General features: G+C 42.8%; 12 non-coding genes across 12 annotated transcripts; 4 read left to right on the top strand and 8 right to left on the bottom strand.

Moving 5' to 3' along the window:
• Positions 1–259: 259 nt before the first annotated feature.
• Positions 260–331, bottom strand: trnac-gca (transfer RNA cysteine (anticodon GCA)). The gene has a single exon. It is a non-coding gene; the product is annotated as a tRNA-Cys (tRNA).
• Positions 332–1,985: 1,654 nt separating this feature from the next.
• On the bottom strand, positions 1,986–2,057 carry trnac-gca (transfer RNA cysteine (anticodon GCA)). Its single transcript has one exon. It is a non-coding gene; the product is annotated as a tRNA-Cys (tRNA).
• An 805-nt stretch (positions 2,058–2,862) lies between these two features.
• trnac-gca (transfer RNA cysteine (anticodon GCA)) lies at positions 2,863–2,934 on the bottom strand. The gene has a single exon. It is a non-coding gene; the product is annotated as a tRNA-Cys (tRNA).
• A 4,917-nt stretch (positions 2,935–7,851) lies between these two features.
• Positions 7,852–7,923, bottom strand: trnac-gca (transfer RNA cysteine (anticodon GCA)). Its single transcript has one exon. It is a non-coding gene; the product is annotated as a tRNA-Cys (tRNA).
• A 5,397-nt stretch (positions 7,924–13,320) lies between these two features.
• trnae-uuc (transfer RNA glutamic acid (anticodon UUC)) lies at positions 13,321–13,392 on the top strand. Its single transcript has one exon. It is a non-coding gene; the product is annotated as a tRNA-Glu (tRNA).
• Positions 13,393–16,161: 2,769 nt separating this feature from the next.
• trnae-cuc (transfer RNA glutamic acid (anticodon CUC)) lies at positions 16,162–16,233 on the bottom strand. Its single transcript has one exon. It is a non-coding gene; the product is annotated as a tRNA-Glu (tRNA).
• A 171-nt stretch (positions 16,234–16,404) lies between these two features.
• Positions 16,405–16,477, top strand: trnar-acg (transfer RNA arginine (anticodon ACG)). The gene has a single exon. It is a non-coding gene; the product is annotated as a tRNA-Arg (tRNA).
• Positions 16,478–17,712: 1,235 nt separating this feature from the next.
• On the top strand, positions 17,713–17,785 carry trnar-acg (transfer RNA arginine (anticodon ACG)). Its single transcript has one exon. It is a non-coding gene; the product is annotated as a tRNA-Arg (tRNA).
• A 1,128-nt stretch (positions 17,786–18,913) lies between these two features.
• On the bottom strand, positions 18,914–18,985 carry trnae-cuc (transfer RNA glutamic acid (anticodon CUC)). Its single transcript has one exon. It is a non-coding gene; the product is annotated as a tRNA-Glu (tRNA).
• Positions 18,986–20,924: 1,939 nt separating this feature from the next.
• Positions 20,925–20,996, bottom strand: trnae-cuc (transfer RNA glutamic acid (anticodon CUC)). The gene has a single exon. It is a non-coding gene; the product is annotated as a tRNA-Glu (tRNA).
• Positions 20,997–21,143: 147 nt separating this feature from the next.
• trnar-acg (transfer RNA arginine (anticodon ACG)) lies at positions 21,144–21,216 on the top strand. The gene has a single exon. It is a non-coding gene; the product is annotated as a tRNA-Arg (tRNA).
• A 6,176-nt stretch (positions 21,217–27,392) lies between these two features.
• On the bottom strand, positions 27,393–27,464 carry trnac-gca (transfer RNA cysteine (anticodon GCA)). The gene has a single exon. It is a non-coding gene; the product is annotated as a tRNA-Cys (tRNA).
• Positions 27,465–27,863: the final 399 nt, after the last annotated feature.

Below are 27,863 nucleotides of genomic sequence, written 5' to 3'. Positions count from 1 at the left end.
CAAAACGTAGACCTATTGATCTGCAGACAAATGCTCTGTCGTTGAGCTATAACCAGTACTGCATTAGCACAAACCACAAAAATGAACTTATGTCAAGGATTTGTTTATTCCTAATATGCCCAAAGGAGGCACATGGAATGAACCTGGGATTTCTTGATCTACAATGAAACGCTGTGCCATTGAGATATAACCGCATACAGTATGAGCACAAAAAGGCAGGAAGATATGGCTACACATATTCCTAACCTGCCAAATCCAAAGGGGGCACCCAGATTTGAACTGGGGACCTCTTGATCTGCAGTCAAATGCTCTACCACTGAGCTATACCCCCACAGACTCCTTGGACCATAGCCTCACACAAGAGGACAGACTCAATTTTGAATAAAGTTTTTGGATATGACAAGCATGCCATATACAAAAAAGAACCTCTCGAGAGGATGTGCCACTGAGTTACAATCACATACAGAATCTTTCTATATAGATATGTTTGCACTTATTCCTAATCTGCCAAATCCATGAGCTGCACCCGATTTTGAACCGAGGGCCTCTTGATCTGCACTCAAATGCTCTACCACTCAACTATGCCCCCACATCTTTGCAGATAAATGCTCTTTAATTAAGCCATACCCCTACAGACTTCTGTGTTTAGAGCCAAAGATTAAGTTAGATCCTACGATTCAACAATATCAAACATTGACTCCTTCACTGTAAACTTAGGTCTTTGGTTACTCCAAATCAGAATCAACAACTCTACAACTCAAACCCTCCAAATAAGACAAGTCCAAAGGAGACACCCAGATTTGAACTGTGGACGACTTGATTACAGACTCACTTTGAAATCATGTCGTTGATTATGTCAACCAAGCCAGATCCAAAACATAGAAATATTGATCTGCAGACAAATGCTCTGTTGTTGAGCTATAACCCCGTACTGCATGAGCACAAACCTCAAAAATGAATTTATGTCAAGGATTTGTTTATTCCTAATATGCCAAGCCCAAATTAGGCACATGGAATGAACCTGGGACCTCTTGATCTGCAATCAAATGCCGTGCCATTGAGATATAACACCGTACAGTATGAGCACAAAAAGGCAGGAAGATATGGCTACACATATTCCTAACCTGCCAAATCCAAAGGGGGCATCCAGATTTGAAGCAAGGACCTCTTGATCTGCAGTCAAATGCTCTACCACTGAGCTATACCCCCAGAGACTCCCTGGACCATAGCCTCACACAAGATGACAGACTCAATTTTGAATAAAGTTTTTGGATATGACAAGCATGCCAGATACAAAATAGAACCTCTCGAGAGGATGTGCCACTGAGTTACAATCACATACAGAATCTTTCTGTATAGATATGTTTGCACTTATTCCTAATCTGCAAAACCGGGGACCTCTTGATCTGCAGTCAAATGCTCTCCCACTGAGCCAAACCCCCAAATCTTTGCAGAAAAATGCTCTTTCATTGAGCCAAACCCCCAAAGACTTCTGTGCTTAGAGCCAAAGATTAAGTTACATCCTACGGTTCAACAATATCCAACATTGACTGCTTCACGGTAAACTCAAGTCTTTGGTTACTCCCAATCAGAATCAACAACTCTACAACTCAAAACTTCCAAATAAGACAAGTCCAAAGGGGCACCCAGATTTGAACTGTGGACGACTTGATTACAGACTCACTTTGAAATCATGTCGTTGATTATGTCAAGCAAAGCCAGATCCAAAATGTAGGCCTATTGATCTGCAGACAAATGCTTTGTCGTTGAGCTATAACCCCGTACTGCATGAGCACAAACCACAAAAATGAACTTATGTCAAGGATTTGTTTATTCCTAATATGCCCAAAGGAGGCACATGGAATGAACCTGGGATTTCTTGATCTACAATGAAACGCTGTGCCATTGAGATATGACCGCATACAATATGAGCACAAACAGGCAGGAAGATATGGCTACACATGTTCCTAACCTGCCAAATCCAAAGGTGGCACCCAGATTTGAACCGGGGACCTCTTGATCTGCAGTCAAATGCTCTACCACTGAGCTATACCCCCGCAGACTCCCTGGACCATAGCCTCACACAAGATGACAGACTCAATTTTGAATAAAGTTTTTGGATATGACAAGCATGCAAGATACAAAAAAGAACCTCTCGAGAGGATGTGCCACTGAGTCACAATCACATACAGAATCTTTCTATATAGATATGTTTGCACTTATTCCTAATCTGCCAAATCCATAAACTGTGCTTGGATTTGAACCGGGGACCTCTTGATCTGCACTCAAATGCTCTACCACTCAACTATGCCCCCACATCTTTGCAGATAAATGCTCTTTCATTAAGCCATACCCCTACAGACTTCTGTGTTTAGAGCCAAAGATTAAGTTAGATCCTACGATTCAACAATATCAAACATTGACTCCTTCAATGTAAACTTAGGTCTTTGGTTACTCCAAATCAGAATCAACAACTCTACAACTCAAACCCTCCAAATAAGACAAGTCCAAAGGAGACACCAAGATTTGAACTGTGGACGACTTGATTACAGACTCACTTTGAAATCATGTCGTTGATTGTGTCAAGCAAGCCAGATCCAAAACATAGAAATATTGATCTGCAGACAAATGCTCTGTTATTGAGCTATAACCCCGTACTGCCTGAGCACAAACATCAAAAATGAATTTATGTGAAGGATTTGTTTGTTCCTAATATGCCAAGCCCAAATTAGGCACATAGAATGAACCTGGGACCTCTTAATCTGCAATCAAACGCCGTACCATTGAGATATAACCCTGTACAGTATGAGCACAAAAAGCAGGAAGATATGGCTACACATATTCCTAACATGCCAAATCCAAAGGTGGCATCCAGATTTGAACCAAGGACCTCTTGATCTGCAGTCAAATGCTCTACCACTGAGCTATACCCCCACAGGTTCCCTGGATCATAGCCACACACAAGATGACAGACTCACTTTGAAATCATGTCGTTGATTATGTCAAGCAAGCCAGATCAAAATAGTAGACCTATTGACTTGCAGACAAATGCTCTGTTGTTGAGCTATAACCCGTACTGCATGCCAAATGTAAAGGGGGCCCCCGGATTTGAACCGGGGACCTCTTGATCTGCATTCAAATGCTTTACCACTTTTTGCAGTCTTCCGGTGGCGCTGCTCTGTTTGCGACCCGGGCACGCTGTTTACTGCGATCGTCATTTTGTTTGTTGGTTGTTTTTGTTTGCTTGTTGGTTGCGTTGGCTTGTATGTTTGTGAATGTGTTGCTGCGCTGTGGGAACGTGAAGTCAACATGGCAAGATTTATTCATTACATATATCTTGTCTTGCTCATTGTCGGAGTATGTGTACCATGCCAAACTTATTCAGCGGGCATCCAGGCCCAGCATCTTACTACCTACACCCGAGATGCGCTGCTGGCACTCCGACCGTCCCATCTTCCACCTGTGGATTTACCAGCCTGCGTGAGCGCTCGGCCAGGGCGGTCGAGGAAAAGGGGTCGGCGTGGTGGAGCGCGTCAGCGTTTACGATGGAGAGGCAGTAAGCCTCCTCTACCTTCAATGATATTATGCAACGCAAGATCACTTCGAGCTAATATAGAAGAACTTCGGATTAATAACAGAACATGCTCTGAGTATCGCACCTCAAGTTTAATGGTGATCACGGAAACGTGGTTACACAGGGATATCCAAAACTCTCTGATTGACATCGATGGATTTTCACTTGTCAGGGCAGAAAGGACTGAACAATCCGGAAAAACGAGAGGTGGCGGCAACTGGTGCAAACAGTACACAGTTAGGGAAACACTTTGCTGTCCGGATGTCGAGATTTTGCATTTGACTATGAGACCGTTTTACCTCCCAAGGGAGTTCGGAAGTGTGGCCATGTGCGTTGTGTACATTCCTCCCAGCGGGAATGCAGCTAGGGCCGCAGCTTGCATTGCTGACTGTGTACACCAAGAACTGCAGCGCGCTCCGGGCGCCCCCGTGTTTGTAGTGGGCGACTTCAACCACTGTAAACTTGAATTAGCACTCCCTGGGTTTGAACAATATATCAAGTGTAGCACACGTGAAAACAAGACTATTGACAAATGTTATGGCAATGTTAAAAATGCCTATGTAGCCAAACCAAAAGCCCCATTGGCCAATTCAGACCACAACGTGATTCACTTAATTCCCATCTACAAAACCATGCTGAAACGCAGCAAGCCACAAGTGAAAACAGTCAGTGTGTGGTCTGATGAGGGGATAGAAACACTAAAAGGATGCTTCTTGTGTACAGATTGGAGTGTGTTTCACAACACAGGCATTGATGTTACAACAGAGACAATCACAGACTATATAAATTATTGCATAGATAGCGTCCTTACAAAGAAAGAGGTTGTGGTTTACCCAAATAATAAGCCTTACGTAACCAAGGAAATAAAAGACTGCAAAAATCGAAAAAAGGTAGCTTTTAGAAATAATGACAGAATTGAGCTAAAAGTGGTGCAAAAGGAACTGAACCAACTGCTTAATAAAGCCAGAAAGAAGCAAAAGGAAGTAATTGAAAGCCACTTTACAACCACAAATTCGAAAAAACTCTGGGACTCAATGAAAACTATCACTAACATGTCACAAAGTACATATAACCACTACAGATGACTGGATGAAAGCTAATGAATTTAATGACTTTTACCTTAGATTTCAAACTCAGGATTTTAACAATGATTGCACTAGTATCCTAAACTTCATCAGCACGGATTTGAACATAGGACATGAGATAGACTGGTTACAGATACAGTCACTGTTCCAGCATCAGTGTACTAGGAAGGCTAAGGGTCCAGATGGAATCTCTGCCCGCTTACTGAAAACATGTGCGGAGGAGCTTGTTCCAGCCTGGTGTCCTATCTTTCAGCGATCACTTGACTCTCGCATCATCCCAGCCCTATGGAAAAAGACTGTTATTATTCCAGTACCAAAGAAACCCTGTCCCAAGGAGAACAATGATTTTAGACCAGTAGCATTGACATCCATTGTAATGAAGTGTTTTGAGAAATATATGGTGTCTCTTTTAAAAACTGAGGTTAACAAAAAGTTAGATCCCTGGCAGTTTGCCTATAAACGGGGTAGGAGTACAGATGATGCTATAAGTAGCATCACCCACCTAGACCTTAAGCACTTGGAGGACCCGAAGGCCTACGCACGCTTACTTTTTATAGATTTTAGTTCGGCCTTGAATACGATTCAGCCAGTTATTTTACTTGAGACACTTAAAAATATGGGTGTAAGCTCTTTTATTGTTGAATGGTATTACTCCTTTTTAACTAACAGGACACAATATGTTAAAGTACACAAGGCAGTCTTAGATCCCAAATCCATCAGCACGGGGGCACCACAGGGTTGTGTGAGCTCCCCTGTCCTTTTTACTATCTATACCAATGAATGTGTGAGTAAACATCCACACAATTATATTGTTAAATTCTCTGATGACACTGCTATCCTTAGCTTATTGTTTCGAGACCAAGACACAGTCTCCTACCATTCAGAAATTAAACAGTTTGTGGACTGGTGTGATGCTCACCATCTGATGGTTAACGTCATTAAAACAGAGGAGATGATATTTGACCCAAGATCAATCTGTGAACCTAATCCTGTACTTATTCATAACAAACCAATACGCCAGGTTACGTCATATAAGTATCTGGGTGTTTTTATTGATTGATTGATTACCTTCAGTCACTGTATGAAAAATCTGTGCTCAGGGAGGCAAATAAGATTCTGGATGATCCATCCCACATTCTGAATAAGGAAATAGAGTTGTTACCCTCAGGTAAACGATTTAGAATGCCGTACTGCAGGTTAAAGAGGTATAAAAACTCATTCATCCCAGCTGCCATTAAGATGCTAAACAGTAGCAAATGACGGTTACCTACTTGTATACTTTTTATCCCCACTGTGTGGTGCAATTATTATTATAAATTAATTTTTTTAATTTTCACGATACAGTGTAATGACGCATGTTTGTATTGTTTATATTCTGTGTATTTTTTATGTGGTACGTTGTAAGTGTGTGTCGCAGTGACTGTAGCCCAAGACAAATTTCCCCCCTGGGGGACATTAAAGTATATTTTATATTTATCTTTATCTTATCTACCACTGAGCTATACCCCCAAAGCCTCCCTGGATCATCGCCTCACACAAGATGACAGACTCAATTTTGAATAAAGTTTTTGGATATGACAAGCATGCCAGATACAAAAAAGAACCTCTCGAGAGGATGTGCCACTGAGTTACAATCACATACAGAATCTTTCTATATAGATATGTTTGCACTTATTCCTAATCTGCCAAATCCATAAGCGGCACTCAGATTTGAACCGTGGACCTCTTGATCTGCACTCAAATGCTCTACCACTGAACTATGCCCCCACATCTTTGCAGAAAAATGCTCTTTCATTAAGCTATACCCCTACAGACTTCTGTGCTTTGAGCCAAAGATTAAGTTAGATCCTACGATTCAACAATATCAAACATTGACTCCTTCACTGTAAACTCAGGTCTTTGGTTACTCCAAATCAGAATCAGCAACTCTACAACTCAAAACCTCCAAATAAGACAAGTCCAAAGGGGACACCCAGATTTGAACTGTGGACGACTTGATTACAGACTCACTTTGAAATCATGTCGTTGATTATGTCAAGCAAGAAAGATCCAAAATGTAGACCTACTGATCTGCAGACAAATGCCCTGTTGTTGAGCTATAACCCCGTACTGCAAGAGCACAAACCTCAAAAATGAATTTATGTCAAGGATTTGTTTATTCCTAATATGCCAAACTCAAATTAGGCACATGGAATGAACCTGGGACCTCTTAATCTGCAATCAAACGCCGTGCCATTGAGATATATCCCTGTACAGTATGAGCACAAAAAGGCAGGAAGATATGGCTACACATATTCCTAACATGCCAATTCCAAAGGGGGCACACAGATTTGGACCAGGGACCTCTTGATCTGCAGTCAAATGCTCTACCACTGAGCTATACCCCCACAGACTCCCTGGATCATAGCCTCACACAAGATGACAGACTCACTTTTGAATAAAGTTTTTGGATATGACAAGCATGCCAGATACAAAAAAGAACCTCTCGAGAGGATGTGCCACTGAGTTACAATTACATACAGAATCTTTCTATATAGCTATGTTTGCACTTATTCCTAATCTGCCAAATCCATAAACTGACTCAGATTTGAACCGAGGACCTCTTGATCTGCACTCAAATGCTCTACCACTGAACTATGCCCCGACATCTTTGCAGAAAAATGCTCTTTCATTAAGCCATACCCCTACAGACTTCTGTGTTTAGAGCCAAAGATTAAGTTTGATCCTACGATTCAACAATATCAAACATTGACTCCTTCACTGTAAACTTAGGTCTTTGGTTACTCAAAATCAGAATCAACAACTCTACAACTCAAACCCTCTAAATAAGACAAGTCCAAAGGAGACACCCAGATTTGAACTGTGGGCTACTTAATTACAGACTCACTTTGAAATCATGTCATTGATTATATCAAGCAAGCCAGATCCAAAATGTAGACCTATTGATCTGCAGACAAATGCTCTGTTGTTGGGCTATAACCCCGTACTGCATGAGCACAAACCTCAAAAATGAATTTATGTCAAGGATTTGTTTATTCCTAATATGCCAAGCTCAAATTAGGCACAGGGAATGAACCTGGGGCCTCTTGATCTGCAATCAAACGCCGTGCCATTGAGATATAACCCCGTACAGTATGAGCAAAAAAAGGCAGGAAGATATGGCTACACATATTCCTAACATGCCAAATCCAAAGGGGGCATCCGGATTTGAACCAGGGACCTCTTGATCTGCAGTCAAATGCTCTACCACTGAGCTATACCCCCACAGCCTCCCTGGATCATCGCCTCACACAAGATGACAGACTCACTTTTGAATAAAGTTTTTGGATATGACAAGCATGCCAGATACAAAAAAGAACCTCTCGAGAGGATGTGCCACTGAGTTACAATCACATACAGAATCTTTCTATATAGATATGTTTGCTCTTATTCCTAATATGCCAAATCCATAAGCGGCACTCGGATTTGAGCCGTGGACCTTTTGATCTGCACTCAAATGCTCTACCACTTAACTATGCCCCCATATCTTTGCAGAAAAATGCTCTTTCATTAAGCTATACCCCTACAGACTTCTGTGCTTCGAGCCAAAGATTAAGTTAGATCCTACGATTCAACAATATCAAACATTGACTCCTTCACTGTAAACTCAGGTCTTTGGTTACTCCAAATCAGAATCAGCAACTCTACAACTCAAAACCTCCAAATAAGGCAAGTCCAAAGGAGACACCCAGATTTGAACTGTGGACGACTTGATTACAGACTCACTTTGAAATCATGTCGTTGATTATGTCAAGCAAGCCAGATCCAAAACGTAGACCTATTGATCTGCAGACAAATGCTCTGTTGTTGAGCTATAACCCCGTACTACATGAGCACAAACCTCAAAAATGAATTTATTTATCCAAATGGGGCATCCGGTTACAATCACATACAGAATCTTTCTATATAGATATGTTTGCACTTATTCCTAATCTATTTAACTTGATTTATTTCAAATGAGTGCAATATTGTTAATGGAAACACCTCTACTGTACAAAGCACGCTCAGTAGAGTCCATTCTTGTAAGTTTGGTCACATAATACTGTAGAATTTGCATAAAAATTTATGTCCACGGGTGCACTACGGAGGTCCCGCTGAATAAATTGTAAATGGACATTTTAAAAAAAAAACCCTCCCATTTGCCATTTATTCAGCACACCCTTCCTAATGGTTCACTGGACAGATACATTTTAGCGATTTCGTGGTTGAAGTCTCATCGGATGTACTCTGCAAGCTCCGAGGAATCCATTTTTGTAAGTGTTGTCCCATAATACTGTAGAAATATGCATAGAGAATTTTGGATTTTGGTTAATTTCACCACAAGTGGTGCATGTTCACCAAAATGTCACAAATTTTAGGCAATAAAATATAAAGTTGCCTACGTGCTGGAATGTACAAAACAAATGACAAACATATGGTCAGACATACATACAGGGCCTTTCTTTAGAATAAATCAAGCAGGGGGCCTCTCCTCTCTAGGGAGGTATAAAAATTGTAATCATAAGGAAAAGTTTGACTATTGTGGAACCGCACCATATAGTGTATATAAGGAGATACCAAATAACATTCGAGAGATTTCCTTGCAAGGACTCTCGGCGTTGTTTTCCATAAAATAAAGTCTTTTCTTCTGAGAGAAAACCACTGACTGAGTGTGATTCTTCTGAGAACCGGTAGAAGAAACTACATCAGCAACTTTGCGGATTAAAAATTGGTCTCACTTTCATTATTAACCTCACAATATGTCAATTTTGTACCTTGACAGACCGACGATAGGCAGTTTTTCATGTCCCTTGAATGCATGCAACACTATTTATTTCTGTAAACCACACCGGCCAGATTATGGAAAGTGGCCCACAAGCTTGTGCCCAGTTAAAGCTGGCCAGTTCCCATATGGTCTAGCAGTTAGGATTCCTGGTTTTCTCCCATGCGGCCAGGGGTCAACTCCCGGTATGGGAAAGCTTGAACTTTTTTGCTTCCCTCCTCAAAATGCCAGCACATCTTCCTTCACCAGAAGTGACTTTTTGGACAGCAGTAGAGCTACAGAACCCTGATAGGTTGAGGTTCCGATGTCTATGGGGAGTCATGTAACATGCTTCGGTATTGCCATTCATCACACAAGCTCTCGGATAAGCTCGGCATTTATCAGGGCTTACCTCCTGATAACAAGGTGAGAATAAGCAGACAGCAATGCTTGCCATAGTCACATCTAAAACCAACAACTCTGTAGCAATCAGGGGTCTTTACTATTGGTGGGCCAGTGGCGCAATGGATAACGCGTCTGACTACGGATCTGAAGATTCTAGGTCCGACTCTTGGCTGCAGGCTGGCAGCCAGTTGATTTTTGAATGAACAATTTCATCACTACTCTGTAACTGCTTCATTACTTTGAAGGGTGTAATGCCATGTGGTTTTGATGTCACGGGCTTGCCATTTTGAAGCCTTATCACTAATTGCCACCTGGAGATTGAGAATAAATTGTAATCTGCATTAAACTGAACGAGCGAATAATCAGCAACTTTGCGGATTAAAAATTGGTCTCACTTTCATTATTAACCTCACAATATGTCAATTTTGTACCTTGACAGACCGATGATAGGCAGATTTTCATCTAGATAACGGTTGCAATGTGTGTTTTCAGATGCATGACACAAGTATTTTCACCTGGACAAGAGCTTAATTACCAGTTCAAGGTATCAATCCAGCAATCACAGGAATCTGGCCAAATAAACTGAACCCCCGGGGTGAGTAAAAAAAAAAACAGCAATACCGAAGATTGTTACGCTTACAGAAGGGACTTTTTTTGGCCAGCAGTAGAGCTACAGGACCGTGATATGTCGAGGTTCTGTCTAGCACTTTGTCCCTTCGATAGCTCAGCTGGTAGAGCGGAGCACTGTAGGTTGGAGTGTTGGCAATCCTTAGGTCGCTGGTTCGACTTTGGCTCGAAGGAGGTCTTTTTTTCAAGTGCTCACCATTTTTTGGTTTAGTAGCTGGCTTTCTAACAGCTGTAAGCAGAGCTTTAATTCACAATCCACATTTGGAAGCCAAAAGAGCTTTCCCTGACCGGGAATCAAACCCGGGCCTCTGCGTGAGAGCGCCAAATCCTAACCACTAGACCACCAGGGAGGGGCTGGTGGGCTTACCTCCTGATAACAAGGTGATAATAAGCAGACAGCAATGCTTGCCACTGTCTCATCTAAAACCAACAAGTCTGTAGCAATCAGGGGTCTTTACTATTGGTGGGCCAGTGGCGCAATGGATAACGCTATGGATCTGACTATGGATCAGAAGATTCTAGGTTTGACTCCTGGCTGGCTCGCTCTGTGCTTGTTTTTCTCCGGCTTATTTTTTTGTTGTGTTTTTTTCTCTTCTCCAAAATCCAGGAGAAAAGGCAAATCTTCAGGCATTCTTCTTTTTTTCCAAAAAAGACATATTCTGCCCTGAGTACCTCAAGTCTCTGGATGTTGTGGGGCTGTCTTGGCTGACACGCCTCTGCAGCATCGCGTGGCAGTCGGGGACGGTGCCTCTGGGATGGCAGACCGGGGTGGTGGTCCCTCTTTTTAAGAAGGGGGACCGGAGGGTGTGTTCCAACTACAGGGGGATCACACTTCTCAGCCTCCCTGGGAAAGTCTATGCCAGGGTACTGGAGAGGAGAATCCGGCCGATAGTAGAACCTCGGATTCAGGAGGAACAGTGTGGTTTTCGTCCAGGCCGTGGAACACTGGACCAGCTCTATACCCTCTACAGGGTGCTGGAGGGTTCATGGGAGTTTGCCCAACCAGTCCACATGTGCTTTGTGGATTTGGAGAAGGCATTCGACTGTGTCCCTCGCGGCGGCCTGTGGAGGGTGCTCCGGGAGTATGGGGTCCGGGGCCCTTTGCTAAGGGCTATCCGGTCCCTGTACGACCGGAGCAGGAGCTTGGTTCGTATTGCCAGCAGTAAGTCAGACTTGTTTCCGGTGCGTGTTGGACTCCGGCAGGGCTGCCCTTTGTCGCCGGTTCTGTTCATGATTTTTATGGACAGAATTTCTAGGCGCAGCCAGGGGCCGGAGGGGGTCAGGTTTGGTGACGACACGATTTCGTCTCTGCTCTTTGCGGATGATGTTGTCGTGTTGGCCTCATCAAGCCAGGACCTTCAGCATGCACTGGGACGGTTTGCAGCCGAGTGTGAAGCGGCTGGGATGAGAATCAGCACCTCCAAATCCGAGGCCATGGTCCTCAGTCGGAAAAGGGTGGCTTGCCCACTTCAGGTTGATGGAGAGTTCCTGCCTCAAGTGGAGGAGTTTAAGTATCTTGGGGTCTTGTTCACGAGTGAGGGAAGGATGGAACGGGAGATTGACAGACGGATCGGTGCAGCTTCTGCAGTAATGCGGTCGATGTACCGGTCTGTCGTGGTGAAGAAAGAGCTGAGCCGCAAGGCGAAGCTCTCGATTTACCGGTCAATCTACGTTCCTACTCTCACCTATGGTCATGAGCTTTGGGTCATGACCGAAAGGACAAGATCCCGGATACAGGCGGCCGAAATGAGCTTTCTCCGCAGGGTGGCTGGGCGATCCCTTAGAGATAGGGTGAGAAGCTCAGTCACCCGGGAGGAGCTCAGAGTAGAGCCGCTGCTCCTCCACATCGAGAGGGGTCAGCTGAGGTGGCTCGGGCATCTGTTCCGGATGCCTCCTGGACGCCTTCCCGGGAAGGTGTTCCGGGCGCGTCCCACTGGGAGGAGACCCCGGGGAAGACCTAGGACACGCTGGAGAGACTATGTCTCCCGGCTGGCCTGGGAACGCCTCGGTGTCCCCCCAGAAGAGCTGGAGGAAGTGTCTAGGGAGAGGGAAGTCTGGGGTTCTCTGCTTAGACTGCTGCCCCCGCGACCCGGCCCCGGATAAGCGGAAGAAGATGGATGGACATAATTTGCACACCCTTTCCGATGTCTAGGGAAGACACGGACATGCTTCGGTATTGTCATTCGTCTCACAAGCACTTGGCTTTTAAAGGGGAAATAAACTGCAGGCTGGCAGCCAGTTGATCTTTGAATGAACAATTTCATTGCTACTCTGTAACTGCTTCATTACTTTGAAGGGTGTAATGCCATGTTGTTTTGATGTCACAGGCTTGCCATTTTGAAGCCTTATCACTAATTGCCACCTGGACATTGAGAATAAATTGTAATCTGCATTAAACTGAACGAGCGAATAATCAGCAACTTTGTGGATAAAAAATTGGTCTCACTTTCATTATTAACCTCACAAAATGTCAATTTTGTACCTTGACACACCGATAATAGGCAGATTTTCATCTAGATAACGGTTGCAATGTGTGTTTTCAGATGCATGACACAAGTTATTTCACTTGGACAAGAGCTTAATTACCAGTTCAAGGTATCAATTCAGCAATCACAGGAATCTGCCCAAAAAAGCTGACCCCCCGGGGTGAGTAAAAAAAAACAGATCCCTTGAATGCATACAACACTATATAATTCAGAAAACCGTCCTTTTGGATAATTCTTGTTTTGCCAAATTATTATCACATTGTTACAGTCGCAGACCTAAAGCAACAGGCCACTACAAGATCCTGCGCCCACACTGATCACATGTATGGAAAGTGCGCCACTGGCCAGTTTTAGGTGTCCAAATCCCATATGGTCTAGCGGTTAGGATTCCTGGTTTTCACCCAGGCGGCCCGGGTTCGACTCCCGGTATGGGAACGTATGCTTCTTTTTGCTTCCCTCCTCAAAAATCCAGCACATCTTCCTGCACCAGAAGTGACTTTTTGGCCAGCAGTAGAGCTACAGGACCGTGATATGTCGAGGTTCTGTCTAACACTTTGCCCCTTCGATAGCTCAGCTGGTAGAGTGGAGGACTGTAGGTTGGAGTGTTGGCAATCCTTAGGTCGCTGGTCTAATGTGTTTTTTTTCTCTTCTCCAAAATCCAGAAGAAAAGGCAAATCTTCAGGCATTCTTCTTTTTTTCCAAAAAAGACATATTCTGCACACCCATTCCGATGTCTAGGGAAGACACGGACATGCTTCGGTATTGCCATTCGTCTCACAAGCACTCCGACAAGCTCGGCGATTAAAGGGGAAATAAACTGCAGGCTGGCAGCCAGTTGATTTTCGAATGAACAATTTCATTGCTACTCTGTAACTGCTTCATTACTTTGAAGGGTGTAATGCCATGTTGTTTTGATGTCACGGGCTTGCCATTTTGAAGCCTTATCACTAATTGCCACCTGGACATTGAGAATAAATTGTAATCTGCATTAAACTGAACGAGCGAATAATCAGCAACTTTGCGGATTAAAAATTGGTCTCACTTTCATTATTAACCTCACAATATGTCAATTTTGTACCTTGACAGACCGAAGATAGGCAGATTTTCATCTAGATAACGGTTGCAATGTGTGTTTTCAGATGCATGACACAAGTATTTTCACCTGGACAAGAGCTTAATTACCAGTTCAAGGTATCAATTCAGCAATCACAGGATCATAATATTGATGTACTCTGTTTGACAGAAACCTGGCTAAAACCTGATGATTACATTATTTTAAATGAGTCCACCCCCCAAGATCACTGTTATAAACATGAGCCGCGTCTAAAAGGCAAAGGTGGAAGTGTTGCTTCAATTTATAACAACGTTTTCAGGATTTCTCAGAGGGCAGGCTTCAAGTATAACTCGTTTGAAGTAATGGTGCTTCATATAACATTATCCAGAGAAACAAATGTTAATGATAAATCCCCTGTTATGTTTGTACTGGCTAATGTATACAGACCACCAGGGCACCATACAGACTTTATTAAAGAGTTTGGTGATTTTACATCCGAGTTAGTTCTGGATGCAGATAAAGTTTTAATAGTTGGTGATTTTAAAATCCATGTTGATAATGAAAAAGATGCATTGGGATCAGCATTTATAGACATTCTGAACTCTATTGGGGTTAGACAACACGTTTCAGGACCTACTCATTGTCAAATATCATACTCTAGATTCAATACTGTCTCATGGAATTGATGTTGATGGTGTTGAAATTATTCAGCCAAGTGATGATATCTCAGATCATTATTTAGTTCTGTGCAAACTTCATATAGCCAAAATTGTAAATTCTACTTCTTGTTACAAGTATGGAAGAACCATCACTTCTAACACAAAAGACTGCTTTTTAAGTTATCTTCCTGATGTAACCAAATTCCTTAGCATATCCAAAACCTCAGAACAACTTGATGACGTAACAGAAACTATGGACTCTCTCTTTTCTAGCACTTTAAATAAAGTTGCTCCTTTACGCTTAAGGAAGGTTAAGGAAAACAGTTTGACACCATGGTATAATGAGCATACTCGCACCCTAAAGAGAGCAGCCCGAAAAATGGAGCGCAGCTGGAGGAAAACAAAACTAGAGGTATTTCGTATTGCTTGGCGGGAAAGTAACATATCCTACAGAAAATCATTAAAGACTGCTAGATCCGATTACTTTTCTTCTCTTTTAGAAGAAAACAAACATAACCCCAGGTATTTATTCAATACAGTGGCTAAATTAAAAAAAATAAAGCCTCAACAAGTGTTGACATTTCCCAACACCACAGCAGTAATGACTTTATGAACTACTTTACTTCTAAAATCGATACTATTAGAGATAAAATTGCAACCATTCAGCCGTCAGCTACAGTATCACATCAGACAGTGCACTATAGACCCCCTGAGGAACAGTTCCACTCATTCTCTACCATAGGAGAGGAAGAATTGTATAAAGTCATTAGGATATGTCCCCAAAACCTTCAAACTGGCTGTTATTAAGCCTCTCATCAAAAAACCACAACTTGACCCCAAAGAACTAGTTAATTATAGACCAATCTCGAATCTCCCTTTTCTGTCCAAGATACTAGAAAAGGTGGTATCCTCACAATTATATTCCTTCTTAGAGAAAAATGGTATATGTGAGGATTTCCAGTCAGGATTTAGACCGTATCATAGTACTGAGACTGCTCTCCTTAGAGTTACAAATGATCTGCTCTTATCATCTGATCGTGGGTGTATCTCTCTATTAGTTTTATTGGATCTTAGTGCTGTGTTTGACACAATTGACCACAACACTCTTTTGCATAGACTTGAACACTTTGTTGGCATCAGTGGAAGTGCATTAGCATGGTTTAAATCGTACTTATATGACCGCCATCAGTTCGTAGCAGTGAATGAAGATGTATCCTATCGATCACAAGTGCAGTATGGAGTACCTCAAGGCAAAAATACAGCACATCTTCCTGCCCCAGATGTCGAGGTTCTGTCTAACACTTTGCCCCTTCGATAGCTCAGCTGGTAAAGTGGAGGACTGTAGGTTGGAGTCTTGGCAATCCTTAGGTTGCCGGCTCGAAGGAGGTCTTTTTTTCAAGTGCTCACCATTTTTTCTGGTTTGGAGCTGGCTTTCTCGCAGCTGTTAGCAGAGCTTGAATTCGCAGTCCACAATTGGAAGCCAAAAGAGCTTTCCCTGACCGGGAATCGAACCCAGGCCGCGGCGGTGAGAGCGCCGAATCCTAACCACTAGACCAACAGGGAGGGGCTGGTGGGCTGGTGGGCTGGTGGGCTGTTGTGCTGGTGGGCTGATGTGCTGGTGGGCTGTTGGGCTTACCTCCTGAAAACAAGGTGAGAATAAGCAGACAGCAATGCTTGCCACTTTCACATCTAAAACCAAAAACTCTGTAGCAATCAGGGGTTTTTACTATTGGTGGGCCAGTGGCGCAATGGATAACGCGTCTGACTACGGATCAGAAGATTCTAGGTTTGACTCCTAGCTGGCTCGCTCTGTGCTTGTTTTTCTCCGGCTTATTTTGTTGTTTTGTTTTTTTTCTCTTCTCCAAAATCCAGAAGAAAAGGCAAATCTTCAGGCATTCTTCTTTTTTCCCAAAAAAGACATATTCTGCACACCCTTTACGATGTCTAGGGAAGACACGGACATGCTTTGGTATTGCCATTCGTCTCACAAGCACTCCGACAAGCTCGGCGATTAAAGGGGAAATAAACTGCATGCTGGCAGCCAGTTGATTTTCGAATGAACACTTTCATCGCTACTCTGTAACTGCTTCATTACTTTGAAGGGTGTAATGCCATGTTTTTTTGATGTCACGGGTTTGCCATTTTGAAGCCTTATCACTAATTGCCACCTGGACATTGAGAATAAATTGTAATCTGCATTAAACTGAATGGGCGAATAATCAGCAACTTTGAGGATAAAAAATTGGTCTCACTTTCATTATTAACCTCACAATATGTCAATTTTGTACCTTGACAGACCGATGATAGGCAGATTTTCATCTAGATAACGGTTGCAATGTGTGTTTTCAGATGCATGACACAAGTATTTTCACCTGGACAAGAGCTTAATTACCAGTCGCAGACCTAAAGCAACAGGCCACTACAAGATCCTGCGCCCACACTGACCACATGTATGGAAAGTGCGCCACTGGCCAGTTTAAGGTGTCCAAATCCCATATGGTCTAGCGGTTAGGATTCCTAGTTTTCACCCAGGCGACCCGGGTTCGACTCCCAGTATGGGAACGCATGATTCTTTTTGCTTCCCTCCTCAAAAATCCAGCACATCTTCCTGCACCAGATGTCGAGGTTCTGTCTAACACTTTGCCCCTTCGATAGCTTAGCTGGTAGAGTGGAGAACTGAAGGTTGGAGTGTTGGCAATCCTTAGGTCGCTGGTTCGACTCCGGCTCGAAGGAGGTCTTTTTTTCAAGTGCTCACCATTTTTTTTGGTTTGGAGCTGGCTCTCTAGCAGCTGTTAGCAGAGCTTGAATTCGCAGTCCACAATTGGAAGCCAAAAGAGCTTTCCCTGACCAGGAATCGAACACAGGCCGCGACGGTGAGAGCGCCGAATCCTAACCACTAGACCACCAGGGAGGGGCTGGTGGGCTGGTGGGCTGGCAGGCTTACCTCCTGATAACAAGGTGAGAATAAGCAGACAGCAATGCTTGCCACTGTCACATCTAAAACCAACAACTCTGTAGCAATCAGGGGTCTTTACTATTGGTGGGCCAGTGGTGCAATGGATAGCGCGTCTGACTACGGATCAGAAGATTCTAGGTTCGACTCCTAGCTGGCTCGCTCTGTGCTTGCTTTTCTCCGGCTTATTTTGTTGTTGTGTTTTTTTTCTCTTCTCCAAAATCCAGAAGAAAAGGCAAATCTTCAGGCATTCTTCTTTTTTTCCAAAAAAGACATATTCTGCACACCCTTTCCGATGTCTAGGGAAGACACAGACATGATTCGGTATTGCCATTCGTCTCACAAGCACTCCGACAAGCTCGGCGATTATAGGGGAAATAAACTGCAGGCTGGCAGCCAGTTGATTTTCGAATGAACAATATCATCGCTACTCTGTAACTGCTTCATTACTTTGAAGGGTATAATGCCATGTGGTTTTGATGTTATGGGATTGCCATTTTGAAGCCTTATCACTAATTGCCACCTGGACATTTAGAATAAGTTGTAAACTGAGTTAAACTGAAGGAGCGAATAATCAGCAACTTTGCCGATTAAAAATTGGTCTCACTTTCATTGTTACCCTCACAATGTCATTTTTGTACCTTGACAGAGTGACAATAGGCATTTTTTCCTCCAGATAACGGTTGCCGTTTGTGTTTTCAAATGGATGGCAGACGTATTTTCACCTGGAAAAGAGCTTAATTACCAGTTCGAGGTATCAATTCAGCAATCATAGGAATCTGCCCAAATAAACTGAACTCCCGGGGTGAGTAAAAAAAACAGATCCCTTGAATGCATACAACACTATATAATTCAGAAAACCGTCCTTTTGGATAATTCTTGTTTTGCCAAATTATTATCACATTGTTAAAGTCGCAGACCTAAAGCAACAGGCCACTACAAGATCCTGCGCCCACACTGACCACATGTATGGAAAGTGTGCCACTGGCCAGTTTAAGGTGTCCAAATCCCATATGGTCTAGCGGTTAGGATTCCTGGTTTTCACCCAGGCGGCTTGGGTTCGTCTCCCGGTATGTGAACGCAAGCTTCTTTTTGCTTCCCTCCTCAAAAATCCAGCACATCTTCCTGCACCAGGTTGGAGTGTTGGCAATCCTTAGGTCGCTGGTTCGACTCCGGCTTGAAGGAGGTCTTTTTTTCAAGTGCTCACCATTTTTTTGGTTTGGAGCTGGCTTTCTCGCAGCTGTTAGCAGAGCTTGAATTTGCAGTCCACAATTGGAAGCCAAAAGAGCTTTCCCTGACCGGGAATCGAACACAGGCCGCGGCGGTGAGAGCACCGAATCCTAACCACTAGACCACCAGGGAGGGACTGGTGGGCTGGTGGGCTGGTAGGCTTACCTCCTGATAACAAGGTGAGAATAAGCAGACAGCAATGCTTGCCACTGTCACATCTAAAACCAACAAGTCTGTAGCAATCGGGAGTCTCTACTATCGGTGGGCCAGTGGCGCAATGCATAACATGTCTCACTATGGATCAGAAGATTCTAGGTTCGACACCTGGCTGGCTTGCTCTGTGCTTGTTTTTCTCCGGCTTATTTTGTTGTTGTGTTTTTTTTTTCTTCTCCAAAATCTAGAAGTAAAGGCAAATCTCCAGGCATTCTTCTTTTTTTCCAAAAAAGACATATTCTGCACACCCATTCCGATGTCTAGGGGGGACACGGACATGCTTCGGTATTGCCATTCGTATGTCAATTTTGGACCTTGACAGACTGACGATAGACAGTTTTTCATCCAGACAACGGTTGCAATGTGTGTTTTCAGATGCATGACACAAGTATTTTCACCTGGACAAGAGCTTAATTACCAGTTCAAGGTATCAATTCAGCAATCACAGGACTCTGGCCAAAAAACTGAACTCCCGGGGTGAGTCAACAAACATGACCCTTGAATTCATGTAACACCATTTATTTCTGTAAACCACACTGGCCAGATTTAATGAAAGTGGCCCACAAGCTTGTGCCCAGTTAAAGCTGGCCAGTTCCCATATGGTCTAGCAGTTAGCATTCCTGGATTTCTCCCATGCAGCCAGGGGTCGACTCCCGTGATGGGAAAGCTTGATCTTTTTTGCTTCTCTCCTCAAAAAGCCAGCACATCTTCCTGCACCAGAAGTGACTTTTTGGACAAAAGTAGAGCTACAGAACCCTGATAGATTGAGGTTCTGATGTCTATGGGGAGTCGCGTAACATGCTTCGGTATTGCCATTCATCACACAAGCACTCCGACAAGCTCGGCGATTAAAGGGGAAATAAACTGCAGGCTGGCAGCCAGTTGATTTTCGAATGAACAATTTCATCGCTACTCTGTAACTGCTTCATTACTTTGAAGGGTGTAATGCCATGTTGTTTTGATGTCACGGGCTTGCCATTTTGAAGCCTTATCACTAATTGCCACCTGGACATTGAGAATAAATTGTAATCTGCATTAAACTGAACGAGCGAATAATCAGCAACTTTGTGGATAAAAAAACTTTCATTATTACCACAATAACTTTGTGGTCTCACTTTCATTATTAACCTCACAATATGTCAATTTTGTACCTTGACAGACCGATGATAGGCAGATTTTCATCTAGATAACGGTTGCAATGTGTGTTTTCAGATGCATGACACAAGTATTTTCACCTGGACAAGAGCTTAATTACCAGTTCAAGGTATCAATTCAGCAATCACAGGAATCTGCCCAAAAAAAACTGAACCCCCGGGGTGAGTAAAAAAAAACAGATCCCTTGAATGCATACAACACTATATAATTCAGAAAACCGTCCTTTTGGATAATTCTTGTTTTGACAAATTATTATCACATTGTTACAGTCGCAGACCTAAAGCAACAGGCCACTACAAGATCCTGCGCCCACACTGACCACATGTATGGAAAGTGCTCCACTGGCCAGTTTAAGGTGTCCAAATACCATATGGTCTAGCAGTTAGGATTCCTGGTTTTAACCCAGGCGGCCCGGGTTTGACTCCCGGTATGGGAACGCATGCTTCTTTTTGCTTCCCTCCTCAAAAATCCAGCACATCTTCCTGCACCAGATGTCGAGGTTCTGTCTAACATTTTGCCCCTTCGATAGCTTAGCTGGTAGAGTGGAGGACTGTAGGTTGGAGTCTTGGCAATCCTTAGGTCGCTGGCTCGAAGGAGGTCTTTTTTTCAAGTGCTCACCATTTTTTTTTGGTTTGGAGCTGGCTCTCTCGCAGCTGTTAGCAGAGCTTGAATTCACAGTCCACAATTGGAAGCCAAAATAGCTTTCCCTGACCGGAAATCGAACCCAGGACACGGCGGTGAGAGCGCCGAATCCTAACCACTAGACCACCAGGGAGGGGCTGGTGGGCTGGTGGGCTGGTGGTCTGTTGGGCTGGTAGGCTTACCTCCTGATAACAAGGTGAGAATAAGCAGACAGCAATGCTTGCCACTGTCACATCTAAAACCAACAACTCTGTAGCAATCGGGAGTCTCTACTATCGGTGGGCCAGTGGCGCAATGGATAACGTGTCTGACTACGGATCAGAAGATTCTAGGTTCGACTCCTGGCTGACTCACTCTGTGCTTGTTTTTCTCCGGCTTATTTTGTTGTTGTGTTTTTTTTTTTTTTCTCCAAAATCTAGAAGAAAAGGCAAATCTCCAGGCATTCTTCTTTTTTTCCAAAAAAGACATATTCTGCACACCCATTCTGATGTCTAGGGGAGACACAGACATGCTTCGGTATTGCCATTAGTATGTCAATTTTGGACCTTGACAGACCGACGATAGACAGTTTTTCATCTAGATAACGGTTGTAATGTGTGTTTTTAGATGCATGACACAAGTATTTTCACCTGGACAAGAGCTTAATTACCAGTTCAAGGTATCAATTCAGCAATCACAGGACTCTGGCCAAAAAACTGAACCCCCGGGGTGAGTCAACAAACATGTCCCTTGAATGCATGTAACACCATTTATTTCTGTAAACCACACTGGCCAGATTTAATGAAAGTGGCCCACAAGCTTGTGCCCAGTTAAAGCTGGCCAGTTCCCATATGGGCTAGCAGTTAGGATTCCTGGATTTCTCCCATGCAGCCAGGGGTCGTCTCCCGTGATGGGAAAGCTTGATCTTTTTTGCTTCTCTCCTCAAAAAGCCAGCACATCTTCCTGCACCAGAAGTGACTTTTTGGACAGCAGCAGGGCTACAGAACCCTGATAGATTGAGGTTCCGATGTCTATGGGGAGTCGCGTAACATGCTTCGGTATTGCCATTAATCACAAAAGCTCTCAGATAAGCTCAGCGATTAACGTGGTAATAAAATGCAGGCTGGTGGGCCAGTTGATTCTAGATTGAACAATTTCATCTCTACTCTGTAACTGCTTTACTACTTTAAAGGGTGTAATGCCATGTGGTTTTGATGTCATGGGCTTTCCATTTTGAAGCCTTATCATTAATTGCCACCTGGACATTGAGAATAAGTTGTAAACTGATTTAACCTGAAGGAGCGAATAAGCAGCAACTTTGCCGATTAAAAATTTGTCTCACTTTCATTTTTACCCTCAAAATGTCATTTTTGTACCTTGACAGAGTGACGATAGGCAGTTTTTCCTCTAGATAACGGTTGCAGTGTGTCTTTTCTAATGGATGACACAAGTATTTTCAACTGGAAAAGAGCTTAATTACCAGTTCGATGTACCAATTCAGCAATCACAGGAATCTGCCCAAAAAAACTGAACCCCCGGGGTCAGTAAAAAAAACAGATCCCTTGAATGCATACAACACTATGTAATTCAGAAAACCGTCCTTTTGGATAATTCTTGTTTTGCCAAATTATTATCACATTGTTACAATCGTAGACCTAAAGCAACAAGCCACTACAAGATTCTGCGCCCACACTGACCACATGTATGGAAAGTGCGCCAATGGCCAATTTAAGGTGTCCAAATCCCATATGGTCTAGTGGTTAGGATTCCTGGTTTTCACCCAGACAGCCTGGGTTCGACTCCTGGTATGGGAAAGCTTGATCTTTTTTGCTTCTCTCCTCAAAAAGCCAGCACATCTTCCCGCACCAGAAGTGACTTTTTGGACAGCAGTAGTACTACAGAACCCTTAGCTTCTGATAGGTTCGAACCTACTCATCCATGCTGGCCAGGGTTCACCCTCCGCGGCTAGAGAAGGCAGCTCGAGATGGGTGGAAGTCGGAAAAATTTTTTTAGGATGAGGAGTAGAGAAAACACTTGTACTGTACTCAGGGCACTCAGAGGAATCCATTTATGTACGTTTCTTCCCATAATACTGTAGAAATATGCATAGAAAAAATGTTGGATTTTGGTTGTCACAAATTTTAGGCAATAAAATAGAAAGTTGCCTATGTGCTGGAATGTACAAAACTGATAACAAACATATGGTCATACATACATACATACAGGGCCTTTCTTTAGAATAAATCAAGCAGGGGGCATCTCCTCTCTAAGGAGTTATTAAAATTGTAATCATAAGGAAAAGTTTGACTATTGTGGAACCACCCCATATAGTGTATATAAGGAGATACCAAAAAACATTCGAGAGATTTCCTTGCAAGGACTCTCGGCGTTGTTTTCCATAAAATAAAGTATTTTCTTCTGAGAGAAAACCACTGACTGAGTGTGATTCTTCTGAGAACCGGTAGACGAAACTACATCAGCAACTTTGCGGATTAAAAATTGGTCTCACTTTCATTAATAACCTCACAATATGGGTTAGGCCGTGGGGAAGCAGATTTGCGACCTGGAGGAAAGGCAGGCCCAGCTGAGAGAGCGGAGAGCCGTGCTGGAATCATTCAGCACGTATACAGCGTGCTGCTAACAGTCCCACCACGTCTACTCTGTGTGTTTCTCTGCACAGGCACGGTGCACCCAGGACGCACCCAGGATCTTCCCAGATGTCCTTCACTGCGACGCCGGGACACCATGGACCCTGGGTGCATCCACAGCAGAGGACGCGAGCCGGGTCCCGGGCGACGACTTCTCCCCCTCCTGCCTTCGACATCTCCATCCGGAACCGCTTCGCTCCCCTCCGCGAGACAGGACGCGACGCTGTGATCATCGGAGACTCCATCGTCCGACACGTAAGTGTTACGTTAGCCGAAGGTAAAGTGCACACTCATTGTTTGCCTGGTGCTCGTGTTCTCAATGTTTCTGCGCAGATACCCGCGATCCTGAAGGCCGGTGAGAGCCCCAGAGCGGTCGTGCTTCACGCCGGGGTTAACGACACCACGCTGCGGCAGACGGAGACGCTGAAGAGGGACTTCAGCAGCCTGATCGAGACGGTTCGCAGCACGACGCCCGCGGCGAAGATCATCGTGTCAGGACCACTGCCCACGTACCGACGAGGACACGAAAGGTTCAGTAGACTTTTTGCTTTAAATGAATGGTTGTTGTCATGGTGTAAAGAACAGAAACTGCTATTTGTTAATAACTGGAATCTTTTCTGGGAGCGTCCTAGGCTGTTTCGCGCTGATGGATAACACCCCAGCAGAGTCGGAGCGGAGCTGCTCTCTGACAACATCTCCAGGACACTTCGCTCCATGTGACTAGTAAGACAATTCTCAAATAACTATTATGATGAGTTTTGTTCCACCCGCTTAAATGATAAAAGTACTTGCGCTGTAAAAACTATTAAGACTGTGTCTGTTCCCCGAATAGTGAGGTCAAAATATAATGTAGGATCTAGAAAATATCTTATCGTAATTAAACCAGAAAAATGTAAAGTAAATGAACAAAAACAATTTTTAAAGTTTGGGCTCATAAATATTAGATCACTCACACCCAAAGCAGTTATTGTAAATGAAATGATCACAGATAATAGTTTTGATGTACTGTGCTTGACTGAAACCTGGCTAAAACCAAATGATTATTTTGGTCTAAATGAGTCTACTCCACCAAACTTCTGTTATAAGCATGAGCCCCATCAGACTGGTCGTGGCGGAGGTGTTCCAACAATATATAGTGATATTCTCAATGTTACCCAGAAAACAGGATACAGGTTTAACTCTTTTGAAATACTTCTTCTAAATGTTACACTGTCAGACATGCAAAAGAAATCTAATGTATCTCTTGCTCTGGCTACTGTGTATAGACCACCAGGGCCGTATACAGAATTCCTAAAAGAATTTGCAGATTTCCTCTCAGACCTTCTAGTTACAGTTGATAAGGCGCTAATCATGGGAGATTTTAATATTCACGTTGATAATGCAAATGATACATTAGGACTTGCGTTTACTGACCTAATAAACTCCTTTGGAGTCAAGCAAAATGTCACCGGGCCCACTCATCGTTTTAATCATACACTAGATTTACTTATATCGCATGGAATCGATCTTACTGCTATAGATATTGTACCCCAAAGTGATGATATTACAGACCATTTCCTTGTATCGTGCATGCTGCGTATAACTGATATTAACTATATGTCTCAGCGTTACCGTCTGGGCAGAACTATTGTTCCAGCCACCAAAGAAAGATTCGCAAATAACCTGCCTGATCTATCTCAACTGCTATTTGTACCCAAAAATACACATGAATTAGACGAAATTACTGACAACATGGGCACTATTTTCTCTAATACATTAGAAGCTGTTGCCCCCATCAAATTGAAAAAGGTTAGAGAAAAACGTACAGTGCCATGGTATAACAGTAATACTCACTCTCTCAAGAAAGTAACTCGTAGTCTTGAATGCAAATGGAGAAAAACTAACTTGGAATTTTTTAGAATTGCATGGAAAAACAGTATGTCCAGCTATAGACAGGCTCTAAAAACTGCTAGGGCAGAGCATATACACAAACTCATTGAAAATAACCAAAACTATCCAAAGTGTACTATCCTAGTGTACTGGCAAATTATAGGCCTATTTCAAATCTTCCATTTATGTCTAAAATTTTAGAAAAAGTTGTGTCTGCTCAATTGAGCACCTTCCTGCATAAAAATGATCTGTATGAAGAATTTCAGTCAGGTTTTAGGCCCCACCATAGCACAGAAACTGCACTTGTTAAAATTACAAATGACCTGCTCCTTGCGTCAGATCAAGGCTGCATCTCATTTCTAGTCTTACTTGATCTTAGTGCTGTGTTCGACACCATAGTTCATGACATACTCATAGATCGATTACAAAACTATACAGGTATTCAAGGGCAGGCTCTAAGATGGTTTAGATCCTACCTGTCCGATCGCTACCATTTTGTTTACTTAAATGGGGTGTCATCTCATTTATCATCAGTAAAATATGGAGTGCCACAAGGATCCGTCCTAGGTCCCCTTCTATTTTCAATATACATGTTGCCCCTTGGTAATATTATTAGAAAATACGGAATTAGCTTCCACTGTTATGCTGATGATACTCAGCTATATATCTCAACGAGACCAGATGAAACTTCCCAATTATCTAAGCTAACAGAGTGTGTTAAAAATGTAAAAGATTGGATGACAAATAATTTTCTCCAATTAAATTCGGATAAGACAGAGATATTAATTATTGGACCAAAAAACACTACACAGAATCTTGTAGATTACAATCTGCAACTAGACGGATGTACTGTTACTTCCTCTACAGTCAGAAATCTGGGTGTTATATTAGACAGCAATTTGTCTTTTGAAAATCATATTTCCAATGTTACAAAAACTGCATTCTTCCATCTTAGAAACATTGCCAAGCTACAAAACATGTTATCTGTTTCTGATGCAGAAAAGCTAGTTCATGCATTCATGACCTCTAGACTGGACTATTGTAATGCACTTCTAGGTGGTTGTCCTGCTTTGTCAATTAACAAGCTACAGGTAGTCCAAAATGCAGCAGCTATAGTCCTTACGAGGTCAAGAAAATATGATCATATTACCCCAATTTTACAGTCTCTGCACTGGCTACCTATTAAGTTCCGTATCAGTTACAAATTATCATTACTTACCTATAAGGCCCTAAATGGTTTAGCTCCTGCGTACCTAACTAGCCTTCTACCACGCTACAATCCATCACGCACCCTAAGGTCACAAAACGCTGGACTTTTGGTAGTTCCTAGGATAGCAAATTCCACTAAAGGAGGTAGAGCTTTCTCACATTTGGCTCCCAAAACCTGGAATAGCCTTCCTGATAATGTTCGGGGTTCAGACACACTCTCTTCGATTAAATCTAGATTAAAAACACATCTCTTTCGCCAAGCATACGAATAATGTATCTTTTAAATTGTGAGTGTAGTTGCCTCTGATCAAATATGCATTTTTATTCTTTAGCTTGGGTTAAACTAATTTTACTTTGTTGGATCAGCAGCTATGCTAATGATGTCTCTATTTTGTTTCTATGTTTTGCCACGGGATTTACATCCCGTGGTAACTAGGATTTACACAAGCTCCAGTCTGGATCCAGAACACCTGAGAAGAGATGATGCTGACCCTCAGAGGACCCCAGATGATCCTAACCTTGAATCAACAAACAGAACTAACAATTATTGCTACATGTGTGACTGCATCATATAATAATAACTATTAATTAATAATATTGATAGTTCATCGTCTAGCTGACTATGTCTTGTATTATTTTTTTTTTGTTTTTTTTTTTTTTTCTAAAATCCTGTCAAACGTGCACAAACTACTAGCTACTACTAAATATTGTAGAAACATAATTTTCTGTAAAGTTGCTTTGTAACGATTTGTATTGTAAAAAGTGCTATACAAATAAACTTGAATTGAATTGAATTGAACATATTCCTAACATGCCAAATCCAAAGGGGGCATCCGGATTTAAACCAGGGACCTCTTGATCTGCAGTCAAATGCTCTACCACTGAGCTATACCCCCACAGAGTCCCTGGATCATAGCCTCACACAAGATGACAGACTCACTTTTGAATAAAGTTTTTGGATATGACAAGCATGCCAGATACAAAAAAAGAACCTCTCGAGAGGATGTGCCACTGAGTTACAATCACATACAGAATCTTTCTATATAGCTATGTTTGCACTTATTCCTAATTTGCCAAATCCATAAACTGACTCGGATTTGAACCGAGGACCTCTTGATCTGCACTCAAATGCTCTACACACTGAACTATGCAACGACATCTTTGCAGAAAAATGCTCTTTCATTAAGCCATACCCCTACAGACGTCTGTGTTTAGAGCCAAATATTAAGTTAGATCCTACGATTCAACAATATCAAACATTGACTCCTTCACTGTAAACTTAGGTCTTTGGTTAC

The sequence above is a fragment of the Carassius carassius genome, chromosome 38 (genome assembly GCF_963082965.1).
Source record: "Carassius carassius chromosome 38, fCarCar2.1, whole genome shotgun sequence".
Lineage (NCBI taxonomy): Eukaryota > Metazoa > Chordata > Actinopteri > Cypriniformes > Cyprinidae > Carassius > Carassius carassius.
Note: the sequence above shows the minus strand (reverse complement) of the source record. Positions and strands in the feature narration are given on the sequence as shown.